The 21,102-nt window shown below is 39.4% G+C and overlaps 1 long non-coding RNA gene across 1 annotated transcript in view; it reads right to left on the reverse strand.

The window, feature by feature from the left end:
- Positions 1-727: 727 nt before the first annotated feature.
- The window catches only part of LOC138838018 (uncharacterized), a 169,179-nt gene continuing 148,804 nt past the window's right edge, over positions 728-21,102 (reverse strand). The window contains exon 3 of the long non-coding RNA XR_011375540.1: positions 728-1,175. This is a non-coding gene — a long non-coding RNA (uncharacterized lncRNA). The remainder of the gene's footprint in view (positions 1,176-21,102) is intronic.

Here is a 21,102-nt window from a genome sequence, read left to right on the forward strand (position 1 = left end):
AATTAATCACAGATAAAACCAGAAGTGATGCTGTGGCTCAAGTGGCAGAGTGCTAGCCTTCAACAAAAGGACCTCAGGGACAGCAACCAGCCCCAGGACTACCAAAATAAACAAACAAACAAACAAACAAACAAACTTATTTGCTAGGCATAGCTATCAGTACATGCCTGCAATCCCAGCACTCAGGAGGGTGAGTAAGAGGATATAGAACTCAAAATCAGCATGGGCTACATAGTGAGACCCCGTCAAAAACAAGCAAACAAACAAAACCAGAAAAAATCTAGACAAAACAATTCTACTATTCTATTTTTCTATTCACATTTCATGGGCTAAATCAAGGAAGAGATTGGCCTACTTAACTTCAAGGAGGACATGGCAGCACCATATGGCTGGACACTAATAGCACTGGGTGCAACGCAGATGACTAACACTGAGGCCAAGTGACAAGGTATTTTTAGGAGTCAAAGGAATGTATTCTTCAAGAGAGTAAAGCACTTATGAGCCTTATGACACTTCCATAGTAATGTTTTTTTCCAAAAGCAATCTCTGTAGTCTTACAACATGAACATCACAATTGTTTAAGCAAACAGGTGTTCTGCTCTAACTATCATGGAAAAATGATGTTGAAAAAAATATGGAATTTATCAATCTCAGACAAAAGTAAGTTTCTCATGTGTAGTAGAGAGATGAAATTACCCATCTGATATCATAGATTATATATGGGAATGCTAAGAACAGTTGTTTCAGGATTCTGCAAAGATAATCTTTTGAAACTCAGATGGTACCATTAAACTTTTCTCTCCTGAACTTGCTTATTGCCTTGGTAATTTTCCAAGCAATTTCAGAAGAGTTTACTATATAAAACCATCTGAAGCTTCAAACAGCCTGCCAAGGACTATATTTCATTCACTGTATTAATCATTTACTGTTATGGGAAAAGTATAGGCTGGCCTCAAACTGAGTATGTAGCCAAGGCTGACCGCAAGTTCACAGTCCTCCTGATTGCTGTCCACCACCACACTCAGCTCCATTTTTTTCCTCATTATAATGAAATGCTTACAAAGGCTACATTTATAAAAGTAGTTCATCTAGTTCACATTTCTGGAATTTCAAGAGTATGTATGGCTTTTGCATCAAATGAGCTTTGGTGAAGACATCCATGGTCTCATGGTATCCTGTGGAAAAAAAGAATGAGGATCATAATATTATAAAATGTTGTGAAAACATAGAATTTAGAAATGTTCACCTAATATTATGGAGTAACTATTATAATTGATATTTACAAGAAGCATCTCCTCACATGGAAGAAATCTGTACTATTCACCCAAATATCCACGGGCACCACAATACGAAAGTTATGCACATGTACTTTATATAACTCTGAGATGCACACATCTTCCTACAAGCTGCTTAGATTTGTGTGTATATCAGGAAGGTATCTTCAGCCATAAGTTCTTTTTCAGTCAGGTATTGATTTTTATGGGAATCTCTACAAGAGAACAATTCTGGCATCACTGAAATCTCTAAGTTAAAAGCAATTATTTTCAATAAGTATCAGTTATCTACCTACTGTAAGACTGTTCCAATCACAATGGAAGGCCTATAAGCCACTATCTTTGACACCAAAAAACTATTAAAGTAGCTGAAGAAGGAAGACAAAAGTGTAAATCAATTAGATAATGATTAAATGCTGACCTGTGTAACAGTGAGTTTAAAATATAATTTATGTTATGAGGTCCAAGAGATTGGCCTTGAATGATTTTTCATTTTGACCTTGAAAGGTTGTTGATTATTTGAACAGACTAGAGGAAAGAAAGAAGCAGATGAGAATGTATAATGCTGTTAGTTGCTGCCTATTACCTCCAGGCCTCCAGGGAGAAATATGGAGAACAATAAGAGAAGGGGAAGGGGAAGAGGGAGAGGGAGAAAGGAAAGATGGAAAGAAAGAGAAGAAAAAGAAGAAGAAGAAGGAGAAGAAGAAGAAGAAGAAGAAGAAGAAGAAGAAGAAGAAGAAGAAGAAGAAGAAGAAGAAGAAGAAGAAGAAGAAGAAGAAGAAGAAGAAGAGGAAGAGGAAGAAGAGGAAGAAGAAGAAGAAGAAGAAAGAAAGAGGAAGAGGAGGAGGAGGAGGAGGAGGAGGAGGAGGAGGAGGAGGAGGAGGAGGAGGAGAGAGGACTCCAAGGCTAATAAAGGGTAGAGAATCTGCCTATCATGTCCCAACCTGTTCAACATACCTAAGTCTCCCTGTGTCATTTCTCCAAGTTCCTCTTGAGTACAGAAGTCTTTGTATTATTACCTTGTGGTTGAGAACATAGGCTATGCAATAATTCCACGTGTGGTCTCTAACTATCAACACTAGGAACTGTGTGAGAAGTGCAAATCCTTAGAACTGTCCCTTATCTAATGACTAAGAAACAGTGAGGATAGAGCCTAGTAATCTGAGGTTTAGCAAGGCCTCCACAAGATTCTGATGTGTACTGATATTTAAGAACCACTGGTTTCACCAGACACCTTGGCTTTACTTCCTGGCTCTATCAGAGCTCTTTGGTGCAAGCAGAAGGTTATTTTTTTTTGGGGGGGAGGAAGGGGGTCCAGTCATGGGGCCTGAACTCTGGGCCTGGACGCTGTCCCTCAGCTCTTCAGCTCAAGGCTAGCTCTCTACCACTTGAGCCACAGTGCCACTTCCGGCTTTTTTCTTTTTGCTTATGTGGTGCTGAGGAATTGAACCCAGGGCCTCAGGCATGCAAGGCAAGCACTCTAACCACTAAGCCACCACCTTCCCAGCCCCAGAAGGTTAATCTTTTTAAATCTTGAAAACAAGTACTGGCAGTACCCACCTCTGTAAGATTATTATAAGCAATAAAAGTATTAACTCAATCATTGACAATTAGTAAGGGCTCAATCACTTATCACTTGACATGACTTCCCTTTATTTCTGAATCAATTTTGTGTTATAGTGTGGGGCATTTTTTTTTTCTGGTCATGGGGCCTGAACTCTGGGATTGGGCGCTGTCCCTCAGCTCTTCAGCTCAAGGTAAGCGCTCTACCACTGGAGCAACAACGCCACTTCCGGCTTTTTCTGCTTGTGTGGTACTGAGGAATTGAACCCAGGGCCTCATGCATGGGAGGCAAGCACTCTACCACTGAGCTACCTTCCCAGCCCAGTGTGGGGCATTTTTAACTAGAGCTTTGTTTCTTGTCTCATCCACTTCATCACTATCATGTTTAATAACATCACTACTGCCAGTGATCTTGTTCTAATAGCATGATTTACCATTTTAACCCTTAAGTATACAGTTCAAGGGGGAACAAAGGAGACTACAATGCTTGATAAGAAATGTACTCATTATCTTGCCCATGTAATTGTAACCCCTCTGTACAGTATTTTCACAATAAAAATATACAGTTCTATGGTGTTGAGTATTGAGTATAATCATGCAATTGTGCAATCATTATCATTATCTTCAAAATACTTTTTATCTTCCCAAACCTCCTCCTTCCTCCACTTCTTTTCCTTTCATCCTTGAAAACCAGCATTCTATTTTCTGTCTATAAATTCTACCAGTTCAGGTATCTCCTTCTGTGACTGGCTTATTTCACTCAGCATAATGTCAAGATTCATGTAGGTTATAGCATGGGACAGAATTTTCTTCCTTTCTGGGATTGACTAATATTCTACTGTATATAGATACTGTATATAGTAGAATATTAGTCAATCTACTGTATATAGATACTACATTTGTTTCTCCATTTATCTGCCAGAGGGCACTTGGCCATTATGAATAATACTGCTACAGCCATGAAAACACAAATATTTCTTTGAATTCTTGCTTTATTTCTGGTACTTTACTAACCTTGATAGCCCGCATCCTTATTAAAGAACACCCAGGGGCTGGGAAGGTGGCTCAGTGGTAGAGCGCTTGCCTTGCATGCATGAGGCCCTAGGTTCGATTCCTCAGCACCACATAAGCAGAAAAAAAAAGCCGGAAGTGGCGCAGTGGCTCAAGAGGTAGAGCGCTAGCCTTGAGCTGAAGAGCTGAGGGACAGTGCCCAGGCCCAGAGTTCAGGCCCCACGACTGGGCCTCCCCCCCCAAAACAAAGAAGACCCAATCTCCTGTGTCCCCCTCTGTCAGGTGGGAATAGCCTTAGTATCAGAGAGCAATATATCTTTTTTTAATATATATTTTTATTGTAAAGATATTGTACAGAGGGGTTACAGTTACATGAGTAAAGTAATGAGTACAATTCCTATCGAGCATTGTTACCCCCTCCTTTGTTTTTCCCCTACCATCCCTTCCCTCCCCCCCCCAACACCTCCCTCCCCAACCCTGAAATTGTAAAGTTTGTTTTCAACATCTTGTCTTGTACATCTCATTGTTACAACGGGTCATCTTGTATACTTGTTCCAGCATTTTGTTATTTCCCTTCCCTTCCACAAATTAGAAAAATGTATATACAAGATGCAGGGCACCAGAATCAAATACAGTCAAAACAGGGGTTATACCATGGGGGAAGAACATACAAAAGAAACAAAAAAATCACATAGTACATTATAAATACATTAAGAACAACAGCAACAAAGATAAAGCCTCTTGTGTCCCTATCTTGGGGTTCATTTCACTTACGATCATCTTATATGGTCATATGTGCAAAGCCTTTGACCTGTTCCACTTGTCTGGTAAGATTATCCTAGACGTATACTAGTTGGACTCCACCTCCAAGTTACTTGAGCTGATCTGAAACTTTGGCAAAGTAGCAGTGTATTTAATTTTAATTAACCCTCAAAAATAAATGGCTTTTCTGTGTGTGTGTGTGTGTGTGTGTGTGTGTGTGTATACATATATATATATATATATATATATATATATATATATGCCAATAACAACAAAAGCACGGCTGAAATTGGGAAAGCAACTCCTTTTGTAATAGCGCTGGCCCCCCCCCACCCCACCCCCAGCAAATACCTAGGAGTTAACTAAAGAAGTAAAGGACCTCTATGAGGAAAACTTTAAAAACCTGAAAAAGGAAATTAAAGCACAACTAAGGAAGTGGGAAAACCTCCCATGCTCCTGGATTGGGAGGATTAACATTGTGAAAATGGCAATACTGCCAAGGACTGTTTAACAAATTCAATGTGATACCTACCAATATCCCAACCTCATTCAGCAATATATCTTATATCTAAGAGAATGTTGCAGAATTGCTTTGTGGTCTTTGAAAGCATGAATGTGAGTAAACAGTCACTCTCCCATGAAAGGTAAGTCAGCGTCTCCTTCCTTAGAATCCCTTTCACCACAGTAACTGACTTTTTCTCACTATCTACAAATATAACACACTCAAACAGAAAATTCTTTTTTCTTTCAATGCCATGGTTGACATAAATCTGAGAACAAAGGAAGATTACAGGGTGGACTGTCTGCTAAGATAACTTAGTTGTCTTCTAGTTGTTTCCAACCAAACACATCATATCATTAAGTTTGACTGTGGTCATCACTTTGGCTTCAGACTTAAGTCTATTTTGACTGAGAATATTGTCTTCGGAAACACTACAATTTCCTGAAGAGACTGCAAATCAGCAGTCTTGCCTAAGATCATACATGGCCATTATCATTTCTCCCCTTGAAAGACAAGCATGTCATTGTGAGCTGGGGGGTGGAGTTAAATTACTTTTATTTAGTGTCTGCCTTCTGGCTGAACTGTAGGGTAACTAGATAGTGGACATTTATAACAGACATATTTATCTTTCCTGATATGTTCCGCAGAAGTTAAGAAAATACAAAGATAATAGACTTTAACTTTCAGTTGAGATGTTTAGACTTCAAACCTGTAGATTGTATAAAATTTGATAGCAATACAATAGACAATGTACTCATTTACCACTCAGAAGGGCCCTGAACTGAGATAATTAACATAAAATCCCAAAGTGAGATCCACAAAAAATGATCCAAGGGTCTGAGTCAAGACTAAACAGGTATGATTCCTCTAGGAGGCAGTGTTGGGCAGTGGAGATGTGGTCTGGATTCAGATTGGCAGGGCTGCTACTAGCCTCCACCTCTAACTAGATCTATGACCTTGAGCAAATTACTTCATATGCCAGTTTCTTACCTGAAAAACAGTGGTACAAACAGTGTAAGTGAGGTGTTTCGTATCACTCAAGGTTAATCAGTACCTGAACACACACACACACATACACACACACACACACACACACACACACACACACACACACACACACACACACACACACACATACACACACACACACACACACACACACACACACGTACCAAAATGTCACTGGGGGAAAAAAAGGATGTAATGGAGCCTTTTTTTTTTTTTTTAACAAAATGATCCAAAAGTTATACATATTGTAAAGCTATCATAATTTAACCAAACTTCCTTTAAAATTCCCACCGTATTATTTCATAGGGAAACAACCAACAAATAAATTGACATTTTATTAAAAGTTTTCAATAAAACTGCACGATAACACTATGTATCTTTTTGTTGTTGGTGGTTTATTTGTTGGGGAGGAAGTTCTTGGGTTGGGACAAAGTCTCATTATGTAGTGCAAGTAAACTTTGAACTCAGGATCTTCCTACCTTAACCCCCAGATTTCTAGGATTACTAGTATACATTACTTCACCAAATTTATACAATGTTCTTCATTTTCCATTTGATTCTATATTTTTTCTTTTTCTTTTTTTTTTTTTGTCAGTTGTGGGACCCGAACTCTCGGTCCCTCAGCTCTTCAGCTCAAGGCTAGTGCTCTACCACTTGAGCCACAGCACCATTTCCAGTCTTTTCTGCTTATGTGGTGCTAAGGAATAGAACCCAGGGCCTCATGCATGCAAGGCAAACTCGCTACTACTGAGCTACCTTCCCAGCCCCTTGATTCTATGTTTTAATAGGGCATAGATTTAAAAAACAAACAACTATTCTTGAACTTAAACAAGCTTTGAAGCACCTCTTCAGTTCTTTAACAGCTGATTCTCCCTTTCAAAGCATTTGCATTGCTCCTATTGTTTTCTTCCATTGTGAACTAGTAGAGTCATGTCAAGTCCTCGTTTGCCAATGGCTTTGCAAGCCATGCTAAAAGCTTTCCTACATCATCCACCAACTTCATGACATTGTAAATGTTTGCTAAATTGTGCTTTCCTCCTTTTGCAATCTGACTGCTTTATGTTTTTCATTTTTTCACTGTAGTCTCATCCTATAAATATCCCACAGCCAACAAAGTGGCTGGTTCCCTGTCAGGATAAAAGCTAGACTAAAGCATTAAAAGATGTTTAAATGAAGACTGATTTTAAAGAATGGTCGACTCATTGTGACAGCTTTTGCACCTGACAGCTCTCAACTACAGAGTCTTGGAAAATGTATTAGCAGCAAGCAAAGACCCTCTTTCTCAATAAAATGGTTGAACACATGTGATATTTTCAGTACAGGGCCCATGAGTAGCATGTACTTTTGTCATTAAAAAGTCCCAATGTTTACTTTGTTCATTATTTGTGGAACATGTCTACAAACATGTTGAAGGCATTTAAGCACATAATAATAAATAATAAAAACATCATTGCATGATAAAAGAAAAACCTTTCTAATTCAATTCAGAAGGAATAGAAGAGGGTTCTCCCATAGCACAGAGTAAAGCCATGAGAATTCTCTCCCCTATAAAGGATAAGATTTGTGTTTTCATCAGTGTGATGGAAAGAATTAAGTGGTGAAGATCAGGAAACCTGTGTGCTAATCTCAGGGCTGCCATTAATTGGAACCATAATTCAAGCACTTAAAATGTTCAGGGCTCTACAACTTACATGTTTGGGTGAAGAGTAAGTGAGGTTGGTGTTTCCAAGACTATGTTTTCTGAAGTATCCAGGCTAGAGCCCTGTACTCATTTGGTAGATTCTAGAAGAGATTGTTGTTTTGTTTTTTTGGGGGGGGTCTGGTCGTGGGGCCTGAACTCTGGGCCTGGGCACTGTTCCTCGCTCTTCAGCTCAAGGCTAGTGCTCTACCACTTGAGCCACAGCGCCACTTCTGGCTTTTTTCTTATATGGTGCTGAGGAATCGAACCCAGGGCCTCAAGCATGCAAGGCAAGTGCTCTACCACTGAGCCACCTTCCCAGCCCCAGAAGAGATTGTTAGTACTTGAGTTGGGACTAGGATTTTATTTCCAAAAATAAAAACTAGAAGAACATATCAAAAAATTACTAAGTATCCCCTTAGTAATTTTATATTGATTATTATTAAAAGAATACTGTTTTGTATATTGGGTTAAGTAAAATATATTATTAAAATTAGGATATGGGGAGGCCAGGCATGTTTGGGCACAGACTATTTATGAAGTCTTAGTACTTCTACTAAATTTTGCTGTGGACCAAAAACTGCTCCAAAAATATAATAAAACCTATTTATAAATAGGTTACCTCTGTGACTCTGAACATTTAAAATAATAATTTTTTGTTTTGTTTTTGTCTTCTTTTTGCCAGTCCTGGAGCTTGAATTCAGGCCTGGCCTCTGTCCCTGAGCTTCTTTTTGGCTCAAGGCTAGCACTCTACCAATGTGAGCCACAGCGCTTTTTCTGTTTCAGGCTTTTTCTATTTATGAAGTACTGAGGAATCAAACCCAGGGGTTCATGCATGCTAGGCAAATACTACCACTGAGCCACATTCCCAGCCCCTAAAATAATATTTATTAAAATGAATTCCAGAAAATAGAAACATTTTTTTTGTTTGTTAAAAAATTAATTAATTAATTTTCAATTAATAGTCCAATTTCTTTTCACTTTTTAAAATGTGGCTAAAAGAGCACTTACAATTATATAAGTAGTTAAAGATATTCTAGATGGATAGGATATTTCTATGTGACACATTCCTATAGCTTTTCTATAATCTGAAACAAGAAAAGGTCTCTGTGAGAAACACGTATTATGCCCCACACCTGCCCACCCTGCTCTGTTGCACGACGGTCAGAGCATGCCTACGGAACCTTCTTGGAGGACGCAGTGGATAGAAATCTGCTTCACTGACATTTTCTAAATGTGCTTAGCAATGGGTTCTATTTCCCCCTTGCATTTATTTATGCCCTTCAATTTAGGGAAAGACATTTTGGAAAACACAAGTCTAGGTTTTCAGTAGTCTTTTTGGATGAAATAATTTATGAAAAGGGTATTCCAACAACGCGAAGAAAGACTGTTAGAGAGGAATCATGTTCTTCAGCTTCTCATGGTAGAGTACATAAAGACAACGCTGAGAAGGAAGCACGCTGGAGAGCAGAAGGAAGAGAAGGATTGGGGAAGAGGAGAGTTTCACAGGCTCAAGAGGTTCTTGCAAAAACTGAACCTTAGCCCTTGACTGCTTGGGTTGCTGACACCCTGGAGAAACTAGCACCATGCGGAACATCAAAGTACTGGATAGAATGTGCAGGGACAGCTTTCAAAGGAAACCAGAAGCAGTGAAGTGACTAGAGGCCTAAAGATTCAACATTACATGTCAGTGAGTGCCCGGAAGGCTGGGCCGCCTCACACTTTCTCTCCTGTCACCCTCTCACCTCAGGGGCACCAGGGAGCAGGTGAGGAGACACCCTTCAGGGTATCTCACCAGATAAAGCAGTGAAGCCACAGCTGTCCCCTCTGACAGAGGTTTTGATATGAGCGATTAGAACCCTATTTCTGGTGCCTGGCACTTCTGCCTGTGTTTGTTGTAAGAGTGTCACAAGCTGAGTACTCACTCCACAGCAGGGTTTCTGTGGTTCTGGCATGAGTAGAAGTTTTGTTGTGGACCAAAAAAATGCTAAAAAAAAATAACCCTATTTATAAATAAGTCAATTAATAAAATTTGCATTAAGAGTTCAGTCTCTTTTTAGTTTTTAAAATATGGCTAATAGAACATTTAAAATTATAGATGGTGAGGCACCTGAGGCTCATGCCTTTAATCCTAGCTACTCAGGAGGCTGGGATCTGAGGATCATGGTTCAAAGCCAGCCCAGGAAGGAAAGTCCACAAGGCTCAGCTCCAACTAACCACCAGAAAACCAGAAGTGGCACTGTGGTTCAAAGTGGCAGAGCACTAGCCTTGAGCAAGAGTTCAGGGATAGTGCTCAGGCCCTGAGTCCAACCCCTGCGATTGAAAAAGAAAATTATATATGTAATTAAAGATACACTGGACAGGATATTTCTATTTGACATGTTCCTATTGCTTTTCTATAATGTAAAAGAAAAAATGTTTCTCTGATTAAATACATAACATGTTCCCACTTGGCCAAGCAAGTATTGCTTACTAACTTTTCCTGTATCCTCTCTCTGCCAAAATATTGCTTTGTAGAATTACTTTCTATAAACTTCAGGCATTTATTCTAGATTTTTTTATAGTTTTACTAAAGTATAACTCAATAAAATTCACCATGATGGAGTGTAACTGACTTTTAGTAAATGCACACCATCATTCAATCAGCACCATTGTCACATTTTGTAGCACACCTACCTACCCTTTTGGAAGGTTGTTATTTTGTTATCTTTGTTTTAGAGAAAGTCTTGCTCTGTTGATCTCAAACTTGTGATCCTCCCAAGTGCTGGGATTACCAGTGGGTACATGCCACTATGTCCAGTGTCTTGGGCCCTTTTGCAGTCAGTTCACATCCTTATTGCTAGCCCAGGGAAACCATTGATCTGCCTGCTCTCTGTATGTTTTCATTTTAAGAATTTATCACATAGCCAGGCGCAGATGGCTCATGCCTATAATCCTGGCTACTTCGTAGGCTGAGATCTGAGACTAATGGTTCAAAGTCAGCCGGGCAAGATCTGTGAGACTCTTATTTCTAATTAACCACCAGAAAACCAAAAGTGGCACTATGGCTCAAGTGATAGAGCGCTAGCCTTGAGCTGAAGAGCTCAGGGACACTACCCAGGCCCAGAGTTCAAGCCCCATGACCAACAACAACAACAAAATTCTCACATAGGAGCTGGGAAGGTGGCTCAGTGGTAGAGTGCTTGCCTTGCATGCATGAGGCCCTGGGTTCGATTCCTCAGCACCACATAAGCAAACAGAAAAAAGCCGGAAGTGGCGCTGTGGCTCAAGTGGTAGAGCACAAGCCTTGAGCTGAAGAGCTGAGGGACAGCACCCTGGCCCAGAGTTCAGGCCCCATGACCGGACCAAAAAAAAACAAAACAAAACAAATTCTCACATAAAATGTCATGTTCAATAGAGTATACTACTGTAGGGAGTTATTTTGTTTCAGTCTGGTGCTCCTTAGATTCATCTGATCTATGACATCTGTACTCGATCTAGTTGGTAATATGCCATTGTTCATCTCCAGTTTCTCTTTATATATGAATTGATGGGTATTTTGATTGCATTTTGGTACTATTTTGAAATAATGCTGCTATAAATAGTCATACATCTTTCAGTAGATAAACATTCATATTATTTTTTGGCAATTCCTAAGAGTAGAATTATTAGGTCATGTGGTTTAAGTGTATGTTTACAACATTAAGAAGCTTAATATTTCAAAAATGCTATTTCATTTTGTGTTCAGCAATGAATGAGATTTTCAATTTTTCCATGGGCCTCCAACATTGTTGTCAGTCTTTTCAATCTTAGCTATTCTTTTTTTTTTGTCGGTCGTGGGGCTTGAACTCTGGGCCTGGGCGCTGTCCCTCAGCTCTTCAGCTCAAGGCGAGCGCTCTACCACTTGAGCTACAGCGCCACTTCCGGTTTTCTGGTGGTTTATTGGAGATAGGAGTCTCACGGTTTCTCCTGCCCGGGCTGGCTTTGAACCACGATCCTCAGATCTCAGCCTCCTGAGTAGCTAGCATTACAGGCGTGAGCCACCAGCGCCCGGCCAAAAATCTTAGCTATTCTTGTGTGGTGTTTTAGTATCTCTTAAATTGAATTTCTCTCATTCCCAATTATGTAGGGTATCTATTAATGTGATTTTTGACCATTCATGTATTTTTCCTTATATAGTTTCCATTCAAATATTTTCCCTTATTACTGGATTGTTTTCTACTGTTGGGTTGAAAAAAGAAATTTATGTTGTCTTGAAACAAGTCATCATTTTAAATTTGGTTGCAGTTTTTTGACAAGCTAAAGTATTAATTTTTTATGAAGTTTTATACTTTTTCTTTTACAATCAGACTTTTGGTGTCCTATGTAAGAAACTTTATGTAAAACACCATCACAAAGGTTTGCTCCTACATGTTATTCTAGAAACTCTGTTATGATATTAGCTTTTAGACTTAGTCTCTGATCTATTTTAGGTTGAATATTATATATGTTGTGAAGAAAAATCAAGGTACCTTTCTTAATTAGATAGCCAGTTGCTTCAGCATGATTTATTAAAGACTGCTGTATTTTATCTGATCAACTCATCAAAACTCAGTTGATCATATAAATATGTCTATTTCTGTACTTTCAACTCTTGTTCTTTTAATCTATATTCCTATCCTTATGACACTACCACTTATTAAAGCTTTTACAGTAATGTTGAAAATCAGATAAAATAATCATCCAACTTTGTTGATCGTGAGTCCTTCTGTCTACTCCAGATTCTTACTCTATTTCAAGTCATACTGTGATATCTGGGAGGTTTATCAAGTATAATATTATGCCAGCTTTATGGCTACTGACTCATACAAATGTGCCGACTTTATATCGCTAAGTTGGGTCCCTATCTCTTTGCAGTCACATCTCATTTTTCTACTGAAATATCAGCTCCATTACAGCAAGACCTAGGTATTTTTTCTTCACAGTCCCAAGTAAAATGGCACTTGTGGTAAGTTTTCAACAATTATCCACCAGACAAAAGAAGGAATCAGGTCTAAGAGAAACTAAGTTCCTTATCTCTAAGTTACTTACCAAGGTCAAGAGAATTATATCTGAAATTTCAATTCTTATTTTTTATTTATTTTATCATACAGTCTAAGTGTAGGAGACAGAGAAGAAAGGGAAAGGAAAAGAAGTTGAAGTAGAAGGTAGAAAAGTGAATTATTACTTTATTTAAAGGCTTTTATTTGAATACTCCTCACCCTGTATCCTATAGCATGCAGTCACTAAACTTGCAGGGGAAATTTTAGATAATTAACAGGTCCAAAACCACAGCCTCAGCAAGAGCCAACATTTCCTTCCTGGTAATGGTGCTAAGAAAATAAGGAACAGATGCATAGGACAGAATGAGTTCCAGGGGTCAGCCACAGACAGAGCCCCACTAAACTTTTCAGAATGGACTCTGCTTTCACTCTGGAAAGATCTTCAGGGTATAATATTGGGCAACATCATTCCCCTTCCAATTTAATTCAGAAAGAACTTCTACCTTAAAAAAAAAAAAAAATCTCTTCAAGCCGGGCACTGGTGGCTCACGCCTATAATCCTAGCTACTCAGGAGGCTGAGATCTGAGGATAGTGGTTCAAAGCCAGCCCAGGCAGGAAAGTCCATGAGACTCTGATCTCCAAAAAACCACTAGGAAACTGGAAGTGGTGCTGTGGCTCAAGCAGTAGAGCACTCGCCTTGAGCTGAAGAGCACTAGGACAGCGCCCAAGCCCAGAGTTCAAGCCCCCGACCCAGAAAAAAGAAAAAAAAATCCTTCAGCTGTAGTTCTTCATTTTAAACCTGAAAACCTGGTTTATCAATGATAACCTGATATTGATTTCAGAAGGAATATAACTAGAGAAAAAGACAAGGAATACATAACTAAAGACAAAGGAAGCTTCAATTCCATAACCTCTAATTCATGTGGCATGTAATTTTTCTAAACAATGATTACAGGTAATAAATGTGCATTCACAGGGGTGGGTACTGTCATTAATTGTTCTGTAGTACCCCATCAACCAAATGCACCCTTCAAGTAAACACATGTCCCTCCATCAAAATTAATGGGTGTCATAGGTAACTGAGTGAAGAACATGGTTCAGTGAGCTTATAAGGTACTATGAAGATTGTGATCTATAAACAGTGATTAAGAAAGATTTCCATCAGAAATAGTTATCTACAGAGAGCATTATATTTCCATAGTGAAGGAACATTTGCTTAATGTAGACTTTGTGTAGGGTAAGTTGGTAGGTGTTACTGAATGAAATTCAAAAGCACATAGAGCCCTGCCTTCTCTTGGTTCTCAAACGACAGGTGTGAGGTCTAATCTCTGGTGTCTGGCTCAGTCCCTCCGTTGTCATCTTAAATGCTACTTTCTCTGTACAGCACTACATCTACTCAGTAAGATGCATCATATTTTCAGTCATTGTTTAATGCCTATTTCAAACTCCAAAAACAGAGACAGCGTGTCTGTTAATCCTGCCAGGTTGTTTTGTTATGAACAGAGATACAGACGCCAGCAGACTGTGTCCCAATCTCAGTTCCATCACTCATTCTCTGTGTGATGTTACATAAATCACTCTTCAAGTCTTAGTATTTCTATCTGTAAAACAGAGATAATAATTTTGCAGTATTTACCTCATAGCATTTTCCTGAGCTATGATTAAATAAGATCATGCCACTAAATAACCTGACATGTACTAAGCCCTCAGTAAAAAAAAAAAAAAAAGTGAAATAAAATATCAGCAGCTAAAGAGGGCTAATCTCTAATGAGTACATAGAGAACACTTACCATTCTCTGACAACACAGAAATAATAACTATCAGTGACAGTGGACTAGGCACATGCTAAATACATATACTCAGTGAATTTTGGGTATGTGAATACAAAGCCTTCAACAACCACTGGCCCTTTTTCCTCCTCTCTCTGAGCTTATCATTCTTAAGTATGGATGTAGCGTCATCAGAGTGGTCTATGTGTTGGAGCCATGAGTGACTGGAACAAAGGATGGTGAAAAGAACCATGGTCTCAAAGAGCTGAGTATAGACAGCATAATGAAAATACTATGTCAGGGCTGGGAATGTGGCTTAGTGGTAGAGTGCTTGCTTAGCATGCATGAAGCCCTGGCTTTGATTCCTCAGTACCACATAAACAGAAAAAGCCGGATGTAGCACGGTGGCTCAAGTGGTACAGTGCTAGCCTTGAGCAAAAAGAAGCTCAAGGACAGTGCTGAGGCCCTGAGTTCAAGCCCCAGGACTGGAAAAAAAATTAAAAATGAAAAAAGAAGACTATGTCAGAGATTTGATCATGGTTAAGGAAATTATCAGGATATTGAGAAGCATACAGGGATTAATAGTAGAAAGCGGTTACCCCTCTTACCCCACACATTCCATCCTTTCTTCTTTCTTTCCTGAGGATTGGAAACAGGGCTCTACCTTGAGATAGATCCTTGGCTTCTTGGCAGCGTTTTCTTTTTGTATATATAGCTATCATTCTCCTGGAAGATATCTTTTATTTTAATTTTTTTATTATGGTAATATAGAGAGAATATATAATCTCCATTTTAAGTTTACAGTTCAGTGGCATTAAATACATTCACATTGCTGTGCATCCATTAGTAGTATTGCCTTAATTTTTTCCCAACACCCTAACCAAAACCTCTATACCCATTAAACAAAACTCCATGTCCTTTTCCCCAGCCCCTGGCAGGTAATATTCTATTTTTTGTATGTATGAATTTGACCATTTCAAATATATCATATAAATGAAATTACACAGTATTTATCCTTTGTGGCTTTTTTTTCACTTGGCATGCTGTTCTCAAGATTCATTCATATTGTAGCACAAGTTCATTTCCTTCCTTTGAAAGGTTGAATAAGTCTCATGTATGGATGTTTGGGACCCACATTGTGTTTTTCTACTCATGACTCAGTGGACACCTGAGTTGCTTCTACACATTGGCTGTAAGGGAAAATGCTGCTTTAAATATGGATGTACAAATACCTGTCAAGTCTCTACTTTCAGTTCTTTTGGGTATATGCCCAGGAATGAGGTTATTAGCTTATATGATAATCTGCTTAAATGTTTTTGAAAAATTATTACATTGCTTTTACAATTGCTGTGTCATTTTATACTCCAACAATAGTCATTATAATAACCAAAATTTGGTATTTTGTTATAATTTTGATTTGTGTTTTCATGTTTAGTGATGTTGGATATCTTTCCATGCTTTTTGGCCATTTGTGTATCTTCTTTCAACAATGTCTATTCAAGTCTTTTTGTCCACTTTAATATCAAATTGTTGTTTCTCCTCACTGAGCTGTAGGAGTTCTACATTTATTCTGGATATTAATCCCTGTTGTATGGACAGTTTGAATACTTCATTTTGTGAAGGAACTTCTAGTTTTTATAATGTTCTATGATACACAAAAATTTTAGTGATACCTGACTTAAGTATTTTTGGAAGTTAAATGGATAGAGATAGCTAGCTAGATAGGCTGACAGACAAATGACAGATTGATTGATAGATAGATAGATAGATAGATAGATAGATAGATAGATAGATAGATAGATACATACATACATACATACATACATATATACATACATACATACATACATGCTTACATCTATTTTCCTGTGCTAAGAATTCAGGGCCTCATACTTGCTAAGCAGACACTCTACCATTTGAGCTGGGACCTCAGCTCTTTTAGTAGATATGTTTTTACAAAGGCTTTGCATAACTAAAAACTTAGGAAAGCACAGTTCACAGTAGAAGCAATTGTGGTGAATTTGTATTGGATTTGTATTATATTTATGGAAGGACAAAAAAGGCAAAGATTTGAGTTTCAAAACTCATAAAACTGGCCTAATTCATGCACATCTGACAATCCTTTCCTCTATCCAGTCTATTTCTTTCCCCCTTTCATTTTGGGCCATGAGATGAGGGCTTCCTCTCCCTGGCATTCCCACCATGACGCATTGCCTTACCACAGGCCCCAAGCACTGGGGAGGAAAACCTCCAGAACCGTGAACCAAAATAAAATTTTCCCTTTTGAAAATGATAATCGCCAATATTCTATTACAGTAATGGGAAGCTAACTAACACAAGTGTAGTTAAAAACTGTGTGCCTGCTATAGTTAAGGTTTATGACAAGGATTTCAAATTATAAATTGACCTTTGAGGGGCATCCAGTGTTCTTGTGCAATGTTGATAATAAATGCAATCTTTAAGTGGCGCTGTAGCTCAAGTGGTAGAGCACTCGCCTTGAGCTGAGGAGCTGAGGGACAGCGCCCAGGCCCAGAGTTCAAGCCCCACGACTGACAAAAAAAAAAAAAAAAGAAGAAGAAGAAATGCAATCTTTAGAGGACAGGGAAGAAAGACGATAGTACAAGAAGGACAAAGAGGATCAAAATACATGATAGATGCATAGATAGATAAATAGTATGTGTTTATATATGTATAATTCATACTTACATCTATATACAGAGACTTACATATAAAGTTATCATAATAAAACCCATCAAATACTTGGAAAAGGGAGTTAAGGGAATATAATAGGAGAGATAAATTGTTCAAAGTATTTTGTGTACATCTATGGAATTATCATACTATTAATGCATGCTAATAAAAAAGAAGTAGTACCAGTAGCATTCATTAGTCATAGTTGGGAAAAAAAGGAAAACAAAGAGACAGAAGAGGAGGAGGAGGAACAGCAGGAGGAGGAACAGGAGGAGGAAGAGGAGCAGGAGGAGGAACAGGAGGAGAAGCAGGAGGAGGAGGAAGAGAAAAAGAAGACAACGACAATGACAACAAGCAGCACCAGCAACAGGTTTATGATTTACTTGTTATTAATTCATTGAATTTTTTAATTTAATTTAATTTTATTTGTGAACATACTGTACAGAGGAGGTACAATTACATGGGCAGGATAATGGGTACATTTCTTACCAAGCATTGCAGCCTCCTCCTTTGTTTACCCTTCACATCCCTTCCCAGCCTCCCCCCTCCCCCAATTCATTGAATTTTTATACTACCAACATTCAAGAGTACTGAAAGCAAATTCAGTCCTTCCAAAATTGTGGTCTCAAGATTTGTTTGACTTAAAGTGGCGCTGTGGCTCAAGTGGTAGAGTGCTAGCCTTGAGCAAGAGCTGAGGGACAGCGCCCAGGCCCAGAGTTCAAGCCTTCAGACCGACAAAAAAAAAAAAAAAAAGATTTGTTTGACTGTATCTAAAGCCCAGTGACCTTTATCGGCAAGGCAGCATGAACACCTGAAGGTAAATTGTGGGAATATTGCCTTCAGTTTCCAGTTATTTTGCTTCAAGTGTGGGTAAACATGAACCACAATCGTATAATATGATCAGGCCGAAGAACACATGCATCATGCATTGGTTAACAAGTCAAAGTTGTAAGCATTACGCCCACCTTTGGCCCTCAGCTCCTCCCAGACCTGATCTCCTCCCTGCCCTGGAGTTCCTGCCAAACAGCTGGCCCCTCCCTCTCTCCACCCAGACCCACCTGAACTCCCATCTACCTCACTTCCTACCCCCAGACCCTGCTGCCACCTAGATAGTGGAGGCTGCCATGTGCTTGCTCTCCAGGGGAAATATGGTTCCTCTAATAAGCCTTGTAATAATCCTTCTCCTGTGTCTGCCTGTCTCCGCATGGTCCCCTGGCATGGATGTGACAGATCCTTTCAAAAGTAGCTGCAAAACATGGCACTGAAAATCATCTCAGCCTTTTAAGCCTTTATACCTACTACTAAAACAGATGCCAGGAAAGAAAATCAGATACAGTGAATAATTTGAAACACCAATGCTCTTGTGTGGGTGATTGGGTGGTATTTGCTTTCAGGTGGTGAAATCTACAGTTATAGCACAGACATCTTTCTCAAAGGGCCAACTGAGAATTGAAAAGCAGCAACAGTGGTGGGGCTGATACGAATTTGCTGGTGACCCAATAGTGCCAGTAAAAGGTACTAGGCATTGAAGTAAGTTTTCTCTTAACTTCATTCTTTGTCATTACTTTGTGTTTTCTACACAGGCTGTAAAGGGATCGTAGTGTGTGACACTACAGAAAGTGAAGAATAATGCAAAGCTAATATTATAGTTTCCTTGCTTTTTTACCTAAAACTCTCTGATCTGGGCACTGAACAGTGATACTGCGACTTCAACTATGTTTAGAGAACCTTGCATGCTGGGGGCATCCAAGTGAGACAGATGAACTGTGGCTTTGGTGGTTGTTGTTGTTGTTAATTTTTTCTGTATCTTGGTATGCTTTTAATATGTTGGGGTTTCAGGACTTGGGGAGAGGCCACTCTTCTCACAACTAGTGAACGGCTCCAAGCACACCTTCATGCAAACCAGCCAATCTCCAACTCATACCCACGACCACGTCCTTTATCAAACTCTCAAACACAAAGCCAACTCACCTCTGCCCCGAGTCATCCCAAGGCCAAGAAGAGGGCAGCAAAGTCAACCTCTATAGCCCAAAGCCCCATGAAGTTATGCAAACGAGCCAATCCTAAACAGTTTACTCTGCCCTGTTTACTGAAACAAGACTCAAGCCTAAACTTCATCTCTTCCTTTAGGGCCTCGTGACCGGCCCTGGAGCTCCTGTGAAGTTCACCATCATGTGATTCTTCATCCCTTGAGAAATAAAATCTACTTTCACGTTGAAGAATAAATTAAAATATGGAAAAAATGACTCTGAGGCAAGCGATGCTCATCAAAGCATCAGAAGTGACTATCACAGCCTAGCGTGAGAGCCAGCCATGCTGTCTGCATGCCTTCCTATTTCCATGCTGCTGTAATGGTGCCTGGGGAAGCACACACTCTGATGTGAGGTCCCTACACTGACAAGAACGTCCAGAAAATGTGCATGACCTATTAAGAAGTAGGAGTGGGCTGGGAAGGTGGCTCAGTGGTAGAGTGCTTGCCTTGCATGCTTGAGGCCCTGGGTTCGAATCCTCAGCACCACGTAAGCAAAAAGAAAAAAGCCGGAAGTGGTGCTGTGGCTCAAGTGGTAGAGCGCTAGCCTTGAGCTGAAGAGCTGAGGGATAGCACCCAGGCCCAGATTTCAGGCCCCATGACAGAATTCCCCCCTCCCCCCAAAAATAAAAGTAGGAGTGCAAATCTATAGAGGAAGTAAAACCCTCTCTTCCAATTGCTCATACATAGCAATACAATACATAGGATGACAGGACCTCAGCTAGCAGAACACAATACATATGATGATAGTTGAGGTACTGCGTGCCTGGTGCTGCGCCCAGTGTTGCATGTGCTGCATCTCACTGAACTCTCACAGTAAAGCTATACCATTGGTGCCATTATTATCCCATTAAAAGAAAAAGAGAATTTAGGTGTAAGAGAGAATTGGTCCAATGTCACATTGCTAGTTACTAGGAGTATTCTGAGACTTGACAGACTATGTCTAAATACATACGTAAGTGTGTATGTATCCATAGGTCTAAATCATTGTTCCCCACTGTCTGACAAAATGGAAGCTATTTTCCTTCCATGGCATGGAATTCAGCTGTACACTTCCCTTTGCAAACAAAATGTCAAGTCTGAAAATCTCATATCCAAGTTAGCAACTCCTTTTGTCAGGTAGGTGTGATGCACCATGTTTCTTCCAATCAAAACATTCATTAGGGGCTGGGAAGGTGGCTCAGTGGTAGAGCGCTTGCCTTGCATGCTTGAGGCCCTGGCTTCGATTCAAATGGACTTGGCTTATAATTCCAGCTGTACAAGTTTTAGTTGTATACCTTGTGCCCCAATTTTCACCACATTTCAAAGATAGCCGTAGAAAATTGGCTTTCTCAGGCTTTTTGTTTGTTTGTTTGTTTGTAAGTAGGGTCTTGTGATGTAGCCTGGGCTGACTGAGAATTTACTGTGTAGCCAAGGCTGAACTTCTTCCTGTCAGCCTCCCAACGGCCGGAATGCAGGGATGCACCACCGTGTCCAGCCATTCAGTTTTCTTTTTTAAACAAAGTAACAATGGTAAATCAAGTGTGCTATACCAAAAGTAGTCTTAATTAGTGCTCTGTAATGATAATTACAACATGAGGAACCTCTCCCCAATGTCCATACATGCAATGTGGGTATAAAGTTATAAGATGAGACTCTAGAGTAAAAAAGATTCAATGTCTTTGGGTTAAAAACATACTTCACAAATGTGGTTTGATAGATCAGCCAAAAAAGTAAGCACTAGCATATCTCCTGGCAATTCAAAAGACGTGAAGGAAGTTCTGTTAAAAGTAGACAGTCACATAAATAAAAAAATTAAGCAACATATCTTGTAA

The sequence above is a fragment of the Dipodomys merriami genome, unplaced genomic scaffold (assembly GCF_024711535.1).
Source record: "Dipodomys merriami isolate MVZ:Mamm:240054 unplaced genomic scaffold, mDipMer1.0.p SCAF_10, whole genome shotgun sequence".
NCBI lineage: Eukaryota > Metazoa > Chordata > Mammalia > Rodentia > Heteromyidae > Dipodomys > Dipodomys merriami.